Raw genomic sequence first — 12184 nt, 5'->3', positions numbered from 1 at the left:
TCAATTTTACACTATATGTGCCACCTCCCCATAATGTGCCGTGGTCATTTCACGTATTTCTGTGAGACCAGGGAGCATTTCCGACATCTACCCAAAAACCCATTTAAAAAAAAAAACACAGACTTCGAGACGAGGGAACCAGAAGTGCAAAAATGCCAACTCATTTCAAGGTTTCAGGATGCATTCCTGCAGCACTATATTAACATAAAATGTACTTAAAGGTATAAAACCTCATTACACGCAAAAATGGATTCTTTCAATGTTCCATTTTTATATATTTTTCAATTAGAATTATTCATAATCCTCTCAGTACCATTTAAATAATGTACTCGACTGGAGTAGAGCAAATGTACTATTTTATTTACTGCAAGGTGGTTTAATTCCCTTTATAACAATACATTGTATTTTTACAGGATCATTACAGGTTTTTAAAACTCTTAACTATCAGATAAATGCAGTGCAGTAAAAAGTACAATAATTCCCTCTCAAGTACCTTAGAATTGTACTTAAGCATAGTACTTGAATAAATGTACCTAGTTTCTTTACACCTCTAGTTAAAATGTGAGCATATGATTAATGCCATCTTCCAGTAGAAATCACGTGCTGACCTGAAATTCAGAGAAATATACAGAGAAATAGAGATCACCTTCAATCCCCACATTGTCCTTTGTGTCCCTCTCCTCCCCCCTCCCTCCTGTACTCCCCCTCTCCTCACATTTTTCCTCCCAGCGTCTCATTTTTCTTTCAGCACTTTATCCGGCTGGCACGGCCCTCAACCTCATGTTGGGATCTCCTATAGTGACCATTTTCAATTAATGTCTTCATTCATCAGCAGGGAGCAGTCTAATTTTGGAAGGACCAGGTCTTCTGAGCGAGAGGAGAGCTCACAGCCTCATTCTGCTGCATTTCTTATTTAAAGATGACTTTTTCATACTTTGTCGCTCATATCTCTGCAGCAAGTTCTTGGAGATAGAAAGGAGACATCCAGAGAATTGTTCAGCATTCCCATACCAAATTATATTGCTGCCTGAATTATTGAAATGTCTTTGTTTGGTCCGCAAGCTATCCAGGATACAATTTGAGTAAGGCGGTCGTGGGCTTAGGATATGGAAGGATAGACCAGTTTACAGCTGGAACTGGATGTCAGGTTTATCCAGGTGTGACAAGGGCTCAACAGAAGATAATCTGGTAAAAAACAGAACTAAAAGTTGCACTCAGTAAAGTGCAGATCTAATTTAGTGTGGGCTAATAGCCAAGGAACATTAAAAACATATTAAGTAGTCCAGTGTTGGAATTACACCGGCACTAGTAACCTAAAGACACGTTGCTAACAGGTGGCAGCCGGCGGAGCTTGCACTTGCATTTACGTTTTGCAGACCGTGACATCTGTCCGGTCACGGTTCAGTATAAGGAAATGAAAAGTTCTGTTAGCCCTACTACTTGGTATATTGCATGGACAACATTCATAGGTATGGCTACACAGTTTGCAATTTTTTTTGATAATGGTATAACATATCGGCTCTCCACTCCACCATGCCAACCGAAGAAACCTGAAAGGTACTGAAGCTCGTGGAGTTGTGTTTTTCAGATGGCTGGTTATCCTTTACATAGCATACAAAATAATAAAATGTAATTGGAGCAAAAACAGGTGCTTACTTGAGGATTAAGGACTGTGCTGATTCAAACAAGTGATGGCAAAAAGGTTGTGGAAAACTGATGTGGATTTGGGGGAAAAAGTAGGAAGTTTATTTTACACGATGCACAGTTGAAGATTTCCTATCACGACAGGCAGCCGATCGTATATCAAAGAAGATTCTGCAGTATTGTCGTCAAGATGGACAGGCTAATTTGGGTGGTGGAGTGCAAGCCACCCGCTTCCACCAAATCAACAGATGAAAGCCACCTGGCCTGGGCCGACAGTTCTAGGCTGCCTCGGGAGGAACATTTGAAAAGGTAGGAGGAATAAAAGTGAGCTTTCAGGAAGCCCACTCAGGGGAAAGCAGGTATTTTGTGAACTTCAGTTCCAGTCTCTAATCTGCAGTCACAACAAAGGGGGCATTATACGAAGAAGGGGAAATCTAAGATCCAGCTTTCACCCAAACCTCCCCGCTCCCACCATTTCAAATTATTGGCCCTCCTTACAGGAGATAGAAAGTGGGTGGCGTCCCCTTCTTCAGCACTCTTTATAGTAAATAGACATACTTGTGCAGTAACCAGACCAACTATAACGGTTTCCCCAGAGAGAAAAGTGTTTCATGCAAATGCGCCCTGTAGTCCAAACAACATCATTTCAACCAAGGAAAACCACAAGTTTACAGAGATTCAGATGCTTTTCAAAAATGTATAGGTCTTTGGCATTGACCCCAATAACATTTGTTCGATTGCAAAATATTCCTTTTTTCATATACTCTTGATACAGACTCATCATAATCATTCTCCTCACCACTAATAACAAGCTCTTGAAGTGCTACTTTGCACTTTACTCGATAAAGTGTATGAAAGGAATCCATTTTAACTCCTGTTTGTTCATTCATATGGAAATAATGCTCTGTTTCTTCAAACAACGGTGCTCCAGTTAAGTGTGTAGCATCATATTGGATTACGAACGCACTGAAGGTCATATTCGCTAGCTAGCGTAGAGAAACGCTCCACATGAGATAAAACATATCAAACATTAGTCATCCAGTCTCATTCACTAGCTGGCTTTGATTGTAAACATTAGCCTCATAAGTTACATATCTTGCTTCCTCATAGGGCTAATGCTAGCTACATAAGTTATCTAGTTGTACAGTTTTCTAGCTAGTGGTCAAATGTTATGACATGCCAGTTGAATACTAAACACAGAGGCTACGTGTTTGTGATGCCGACCAAATTATGTATTTGGGGTAAGGTTGCGGCAAAAAGATATCCATATTTTTTGTCAAGTGAAATGCTCAGTGTGCCACACATTTTAAATAACAAGCTAGGAATGAAACAACTGTTTGCAAGCTATAGCTAAACATAAGAGCGATAACTAAAAGAAACTGCACAGAGTATAAATTGGAAGTGTTTTAATCAGCAAAGGCCACATACTTTTTGACATATAAACATGCAAGTTTTACATGCTTGTGTAATGAAAACATCCTGTACATTTTTTTGCAACATATATGTAAACTTAGCTCCTGCTTTACAAACCTTTTACAAATTAAATGTTTTTGCAGTGCCCTAAAAACAGGATTGTTTTCAGAAAGAAGTTTGACAGATTATTTTGTATTCAACTTACTTATTGATATTGTTTATGCATACACAATATACATTTTTTCAGCCGATATGATAGCTGATAATTACTTACTTCTGTTGGAAAATACTGATAAGATAACCAATAATTTTACATGTATGTATTTAAAAAAGAGGTTGATACAACCTGTAGCTTATGCACACCTGATGGTAAGAAAGGCTCAGATGTAGTGAGATGGATGATTTAATATTCCACAGCTCCGACTGAATCAAATCTAACTGACATCACCAGGACAACAAAAATTTAAAACAGTCCTGATTCTGAAGGCTGTTTTTCTAGTGAAGTTCATCATAAAACGTGTTCATTATTTTCTTGATGAATCAATTACTTTTTGGTCTATAAAATGTCCGAAAATGGCGATGTCTTTTTCCCTTTTCATCTTCTTGGTGGCTGGTATTTGAGAAGATGGACTAACCCAGTCAGGGGACAACAGATTTGGCACATATAATGATAATTTATGTCACAAAACTTAAAAAAACATGTGATATAATTTCTGCACACTGGTTAAACCCTCTCTCATGTAATACAACTGCTCATAACTCTTCAGACTGAAAATTAACTACTTTCCTTTTAACAGGCCCTATTGTGCTATTTTCTGGGTGCATATTTTTATCTCAAGTTACAGTTACAACATGTTTACATGCGTTAATGCTCATAATCCACCTTTTATTTCTTCTCACCCTTTCTCTGAAATGCTCCGTTATAGCGCTTGCTCATCCCTCCAGAAAGCAAAGTCTGCCCTCATTGGTCGACTAGCCCGCTCTGTTGTGATTGGTCAACGTTTCACATTTCAAAAAACTCTTCCTCTGGAGCTTGACAACTGAACAACATGTCACAACGGGATTCGGACCCGGGCCACCTGGGTCTGAGACTGTTGTCATAACCACTATACCATGGTAGACGTGAGCTTGAGCTCTGTTTCTCTCTTTTGTTGTTTGAGGGCCAAACTATCTGGAGGGAGTTTTACGTCACTTCCGTAACATTATGACCTCATAAAGTTACGGAAGTGAAGGAGAGAATTCAATGGAGCCGTTTCAGGCAGCTCAGGAGCAGTGATTCTGAGGGGGAGGGTAACTCCTTTTAGGCGTGGACTTCAGGTTTTACACTCTATGGACCTTTTACATGTACAAAAATATATATAACACACTAAAGGAGAGGGAAAAAGTGGAAAAGCATAGGGCCACTTTAACTATAACGTATTCCTACCTCAATTCCCCAAAAGTTGTGATGCTGTGTGAAACGCACATGAAATAAACAGAAAGCATTATACTAGTGTATTTTTCTATCTTTGACGGCTGCCACTGTTTGCCCTCACCAGTAATGGAGGCATGTTTAATGGCACAAATCCACATTTTTCTTCTTTTTGATTATTTTTTCTCAGACGGGATTCTGTAGAAAAACAGCCAAGCCTTGTCTCCTCGTCGGTAAGTGCAACAACTATCACATCGAAACAACAGAAATCTGGCGAGCAGCGGAGGACACCACATCCTCTTGACAGCGTTTTACGTGGTGTTGGCACATTATGCATTCAAATTAAGTGTGAACACTGCTGATATAATTCAACGTTTGTTTTAGGCAACTAAACGAAAGGTAGGTTTAGGGAACACATTATTTTGCCCTTTTGTCATGGTTACAGTTTACATGTAAAATAAGAACTATAGAAATACAACTAGCATGCTAACTTCAGATTACTTAGCTTCTTCATTTTACTGCAAGCTGAAGTCATCGAAGTAAATTAGTAGTATGATGGAAGTTCTTCACCTTATGGTGTTTTATTTCAGGCTGTGTGAATACAGTTGATGGTGGTACTCTTACTTTGTTACCTTCTGTCTGCTTCTTGGACAAAGGGCCTGAGAAGTAACTACCAGCTATTTACACTTCCTGTTTTCATTGTGTTTGAGAAGCAGGGGTTGAGCAAATGTTTGTTTTTTTACATAAAGACGTTCTCCTGAAAGTGGTGCTTACAAAAATGTTTGGTCCTGTGGTTCTTTGTTGATTTGTGTTCTAAACATTGTAAATTGTATATATATTTTGCCAATAGTATTTTTGAGACGTATGATGAGGTGTAATCCACTTCAGTTAATTTCTGGGAGGGTATATAATTGTTTGAGCTGTTCCATTCGCGTTACACTCAACACTGTGTTGATAAACAGCCTCAGGTTGTGATCCTGCTAAATTTTGGTGTTTTGGAAGATTTCTAGAAATGAAGACTGAAGTTTTTTTTTCTTTTTTGTGACGCAGTTGAACACTTTGCAGAGAGAAACTATGGCAAAGTGTTTGTTGTGTTGTTGGCTGAAGCTCCCTGGCTGCTGGCTGGAGAAACCCTGCAGAGCTGCCAGGACGAGACGAGCTGCCAAGCCAGAGAGGCTGCTTTGGCCTGAGAGGGTAAGAACCAAAAAAATAATCAATCATTATTGATTTGAAGGGTGTTTTTTATTGATGTCTCATGCTCTCTGTGTGTCATTACAAAGCACAACAGTCCTGCATCTTTCAGACATTTTGCGTAACATGCAGTACATGCAAAAATACACATAGAGCATGTTGATGTTTTTACTTTTTGTAGTGTTCAAACACCGTAACTTTTATTTAGCAACAGAAACAGAGTTAATTGCTAATATTTCACTAATAGTTTTTAAATATTGAGCAAAATGAAAAAGAAGCTTTAGCCATGGGGCTTTTTTATTTATTTCAGGAACTTTATTAAATTGTGGGACGTATAATGTCATGTCGACCACAGCAATAACCCCTCGCAGGAAAAGATTTCTTCTCCAGTACATATGCGAGTAATTTGAAAGAACTTAAATTTTGTTGTTTAAGTCATGTATATACAGCTATCTCTGGAAAAACATTTTAATTTTTAAGAAGTAGTTTTAGTATTTGAACATATTATTTAACTGTCAACAAAATGTATTAAAATGAATACAAAACTTTATTTTTAACTATTTGTGTAAAGAATTTTGTCATGTTTCTGCAGTGACAAATAATTTCATATGAAATTCTATCATTTTGTGTAACTATGTTTGAGATGATGTGCCCGAAATGTAAGATATTTGATGTAACTGCGATATAATGGGTTTCTTCTCGGCCCGATGATAGTCAACCTTTGTGATACCAGTCAATAAAACCATCAAACGAAAACTGACTCATGTAACTGAAGTCATGACATTTTCAGCCTCCTCCCTCCTAACTCTACAGGCATGTTGCCTCTGTTAGTGAGTGGTGCCGTTTGGCGTCGATACCATGGATGCCAAACAGCACCATCCTCCGACCCTGTTGGTCGGAAGGAGGGAGGTTTGAGTGTTTTTTGAGGGGTGGGGGTGGGATCCTGGCTGTCAGAGGACATGAGGATGACAGGTTTGGCTGCCACTCAACCGCCACTCTTCCTGATCGGCAGTGATGTGCCAGGATGGACATCAGCGCAGCCGGGGTCTCTGGCTACCAGCCCCGGCCTGTCCGTTCCAATGCCAACACAAACTGCACAATATCTTGTTTTAGGGGAAGGACCGCAGCGCTTTTGGCATCGGCCGTCCGCCTCGGCGTCATTTGGCTGCCGTTCTGGTATCTTCGGGGGTTGTTTTTTTTTCTTTTGGAGGGAACCGCACCGCCTCTGTGTGTTTTTCTTCTTCTTTTTTTTTTATCTGGAATAAGCGCCGAACAAATCACTCCAAAACTTTAATGTTGGGTGCCAACGTGACCGTCAGCCCTCACCCGGCTGAATTGATGAGTGCCTTCTGATAATCCATTAAGACACGGTTAAAGGTCGCGGGGTATAAATAGCCTTCAAGGGCGCCATGCAGAGTCATCTGAGGGAAATAAAACTGAAGAGGACACGCTTGAAACTCCTCATTAATCTGGAAACACGGAGGTGTTTTGTCTGTTATTAAACATCTTTGTCAGGTGGCCTGTGACATTTGTTCCTCCGGTGGGGATAAACAGGGTTGGACAAAAACGGATTTCTTGACCTTTTCTTGACCATGACCTAATTTAAAGCTTCTGAAATGTTGTATAAATAAGAAAGTTTTCAAGTCATGTGACCGACTCTCAGTTTTCAGCGGCACTGAGGGTAAATTTAGATACAATGACATACTATTTCAACCATATCTTTTTTATTATTTTACCAAATAAATGACAGATTATGAGTTTTAGAAAGCTGCCATGACCCAATTTGAATTAATGAAGCCTTTCAGAATAAAAAAGTGCGTTAAGTGTACTTTACAAAAAGACCATCATTGTAATAGCCCTGTAGCCCTGAAATTTGCAAATAATTTTCCCAATTCCCATTGGATTCTATTCTTCTTCACACAATATAAGATTATTTATTAAAAAAATATATTAGGTAAAACTTTATTTATTGTGATGTTCACTGTTATGGATTAGAGAACTTGAGCCAACACACTTAAACAGCTTCTTTATTTGTAAATGTTCAGTTAATATAGTAATGAGTGATTTTTAATTAAGTGTCTAACACACCCTAATCCTTTAGGCTGCGTAAAGTTTATTTTAACAGTTTGAGAACGTGATTATGGTGGTTTTGCAATTATTTCACTGCAATGTGCTTTTATTATTTTGTCTGCTCCCTGTACGAATTTTTATTTAAGCACTAGAAGTTTGAGAAATATGTCTATTATATGATTTATGTCTTTACAGCCAAAATCACCGAAAACTCAAAAGCAAACACAAAATGACTTTAGGTACCATTTTTTGTATAAACAACTGATAAATAAATTTAAATTTTGTTTGTTCTTTAACACTAAATGTTAACTTAAAAGGTAATTAAGAATTAATAGATTTTCTGATACAATTACATACAGGTCTGTTCAGTGAGTTAATATTGTCTCGAGAGCGAGAAAAGGCTGCCTGTTTTCAGAGATGCACACAGTGCCATTTTTTTACAATCCATAATTTTTTTTTTTTATTAAATACATGAGTATACAGCAGATTTATGGGGTCAAAATAAAAGGTGGTTTCTAGATCCAGTTTCGTTCAATTGGCGGCAGAAGTGTTTGGTAAATCTCTCTGCTATTTGACACACAGATGAATATTCAGGCTGTATAGCAGTTTGTTGATAATCGACTGTTTCTGAGCGTTTATGGATAAGAAAATAAAAATAAGGAAAAAATCCAAACATAGCGAGCCAAGCTTCACAACCACATCCAAACTCACCGGCGAGCGGTTTGACCGAACATCTTGGCTCTGAGTGACAAGAGAGGCAGATGGTGCTCGTGGCTGATGCTCAAAAACCCTCCACACACACTCTCCACACACACTCATACACACACACACACACACACACACACACACACACACACACACTCTGGTCCATGTTGTCTGCCAGCCCTCTGGGCACTGTGGCTGCCTCTACATTCACCATTCAATATGTTTGGACAACACACACACACACACACACACTATCGGAGTGTATAGATGCTGTAGTGCAGCAGCTGCTTGTACAGTGAAGGTGTCAACTCTGTTGTATGGAGACTCCAGCAGAATATATTGACCTCAGTTGTTCACTTTATCCCACAGAGTCTCTGTAGTCCACTTAGTTGTCAGTCAGAGCTACTGAATTTATTTCAGCTCAGAGCCAGGGGGAAATCCTGCTCTCTGATTGGCTGTAATATGTAATTATCCAGTTGTTCTGGTCAACTGTTCTAAACAAGTGCTCAAGGCAATAAACAACAGGTAACCATAGCGACAGTGATGCTGTGCATTTTGTTTCCAGATAAAGACCTTGAAAGCCCCCAAGTACTCTTGGAACCCTTTCAAGCACAACTCAGAACCTTCACCAGCACCCCTAGAACTTCCTCTATGACAATTTAAGTCTCCACCTGACCTCTGGTTTCTCCTCAAAGACCCTGGAACCTCCTCCATGACTCCGGGATTCTTTTAAAAAATCCCCTGAAACTCCTGAAGGCTGTTTTCAGACCGCACAAAGGTGTCAGGTCCTTTCTGGACCCTAGAACCCTCAAAGGACTCCTCAAATCCCCAGCAGGGGCAGCTGGAGCATCATCAAGGACCACTGGTACCATCTAACCTCCTCGATGACTCCGGGAACCTCTCATGGATGATGTTGGATGTTAGGAACAGGGGGTCTTTTGTTTTTTAAGGATTAGATTAGACAGTGTTTACTCTCAACTTCACTTATGTTTAACTAAAGCGCTCCATTTTTTCTTAAATTAATGACTTTTTAAACCTTAAAACATTGGGTTTTATGTTTCTTCCTTTTCCTGAAAGAGCCGGGTTGTAACAGAGGCCCTGGATCTTCTCAGATTATTTTAAGGATCATACCAGGGTCTCTTTTATATTCTTAGGGACCCCAAAATCCCTCATGGACTACTGCAACCTCTCCCATGACCCCAAGAACCTCCTCAGGGATTTCCAGATTCTCTTCAATTACCCATCAAAACCCTTCTAGAGCTCTGGAACTTCCTTAATGACAATTTCAGTTTCCACTGGACCTCTGGCATCTTCTCAAGGACCCTGGAACCCAATCCACAACTCCAGGTACCTCTTCAAGGAGGCCCCTAAAGAACACCCGGAACACTTCAAGGATCAGGGAATAGCCTCTTGTACATGGTCGCTGGAACCCCTTAAGGTCAAAAACTGCAGGAACCCCTGGTTCTTTTTCAAGGTCCGGTTAAACGTCTACCTGAGTCGTATGAACCCTCTTAATGATCCTTAGGAAATCTCTGCTCGAAACCCATGTCCTCAAGGAGCCTTGGAACCCTCTCCAGGACATTGGAAACCTCTTTAAGGAATTCTCTAAACACCCAGAGGGCCAATTGCCTCTTCCAGAACCCATTGAACCTCCTCAAGGACCTCTGGTTTCACCCTTTTCTTAGTCAGCAGTCTGCTTGAATCATACAGCCATATAGTGTATATACATTAACCTTAAACATAGTTCAGTCAACAGTTTGACCTTTGTTCTTAATTATAGCTCAAAGTAAACTTAAATGCAGGTAACCCTAGCAACAGTACTGATGCCTCAGGCCCTGTTAGCAGTTAACTGACAGGTGGAACTAACTCCATGATGTGAAACGGACCACAAACATACTTCAAAAAACTTGGAGGAGAAACTAAACAAACCTCTTCTTGTTCCACTTCTTTTTTCTGCCGTTTCGTGGTTTTGGAGCATGACATGTAGTGTTACGGGCCCCGGATCAGAGAGACACAACTGTTCGTATTTAAACAATATTTAACATCTGACAACTCATCATTTAACTGATTATTCAGCTGAGCCTCTTCACAGTCTCTGCTGGAGCACAATGAAGTCATTATTGCACTGATTTGTTTCTTCTGCTCAGTGACCCAGATGCCTGGATGATCTTTGTGTGTCTCTAATTGTCAGAGCACGTGTCCAGCAGGTCCTTATTACTGTCCTTGTGCTGCGTTCGGGGAATGCGGTAGAGATCTGTACATTGGAGCATTCGTCTTCAAAGTAGTTAGGGTTCAGGAAATAAGACAAGATTCCTTTTCAACTTTGTTTTTTGTCTCGTTGCTGTTGCTATTGCTGTTGCTATTGCTGGCTCTAGTAAATACAAATAAAACGTCACGGTTTTGGTTGGTTCAGACAGCACAATAACGAGAACGTCTCCTGATGTAACGAGATAAAGTGGTAAAATGTGCTAGCTAGCACAAGGAATGTTTCTTAAAAAAAAAAAAAAAGGGTATCTAGCAATTACAAAAAAATATGTCCAGGCATTGACATTAAGATTTTTCAGGATCTCTAATTTATATTACTGAATAAACATCTCCTTTAAACAACTGTATTTATTCAAGTGTCTCACTGTCGATGTTTGCAGTAGGTAGAGATTGGAAAATCTTTATATGCATTATTGGCAAAAGGGTGTGGACACCCCTCTCAATATATTTTTCATCTGGGTTTGTGTTTCTTGGTTTGGGCTCCATAGTTCCAATGAAGGGAAATGGTATTGTTACAGCACACCATATTTTAGACCAGAAATTCTACCAGAACCGAGAAAACCAAACGGACAGGTTAAATGGCACCAATGAATCAGTGAATCTCCTCTGATCTTATTCACTTCCTACAATAAATCAGATGGTCCCAGCCCTCAAGAGAGCAATCAGTTCATGTGGTGGATTTCAAAGCCATTTGGCCCATTTACACTTCATACCGAGTGCAATATATACGTCAACAGCAGCAGAAATAAAGGAGGATATGTGGTATTTATTTCTCTGTGTGGTTCTCCCTCCGCAGTCTCAACCACCTGGAACACAAAGGCATCTGACAGCAATCAGGACGAGGGGGAAAAAACGCATGAAAACAAACACTCTTGTTTGGAGCTCAGGCTTCCTGGCTTTTGTCAAATGCTCCGTGCTCCAAATCCTCTAATGTACCGCAAGTGCAGATGCTGCAGAGCTAAACATTTTAAAATGAGGGGAAGAACAACAGGAGAATACACGGGAGACGACGCGAACAAGGTCTCTTGGACTGAGTGTGGAGGAGAGGAAAAAAAAAAAGGGTCATTTAATATGGCTGATGTGGTGACTGTGGTAGTGGAAGGACAGCTGGTGAACCATCCCTGTTAATGTGTCTTCATATGGACACTTTGGCTTCACTGAGCTTCAGCAGGCCAGCCAGGCGGCGGGCGGGCGGGCGGATGGATGGATGGGAGGGTGGGTGGATGCAGTGCTGGGTGGCAGGGTGCTGCTGCTGCTGCGACGCCCAAGGGCGCCGCCGAGCTCCACAAAGAGGGGGGGGGTAAAGGGAAAACAGATGTTGACAATCAGGACTTTTTTCCCTTCTCTCTCTCACTGGTTTAGTGAGAGGAAGGAAGTGAAATGCACATATTTGGGTAACTTATCGGATTTTGGGGATAAATTGGAGAAACGTGTCGGGGGTCGTTCTGCTAACAGGATCTTGACTGAAGCATCAACATGCTGCCA

Source organism: Anoplopoma fimbria, chromosome 3 (assembly GCF_027596085.1).
Source record: "Anoplopoma fimbria isolate UVic2021 breed Golden Eagle Sablefish chromosome 3, Afim_UVic_2022, whole genome shotgun sequence".
NCBI lineage: Eukaryota > Metazoa > Chordata > Actinopteri > Perciformes > Anoplopomatidae > Anoplopoma > Anoplopoma fimbria.
This window is presented reverse-complemented; position numbering follows the sequence as displayed.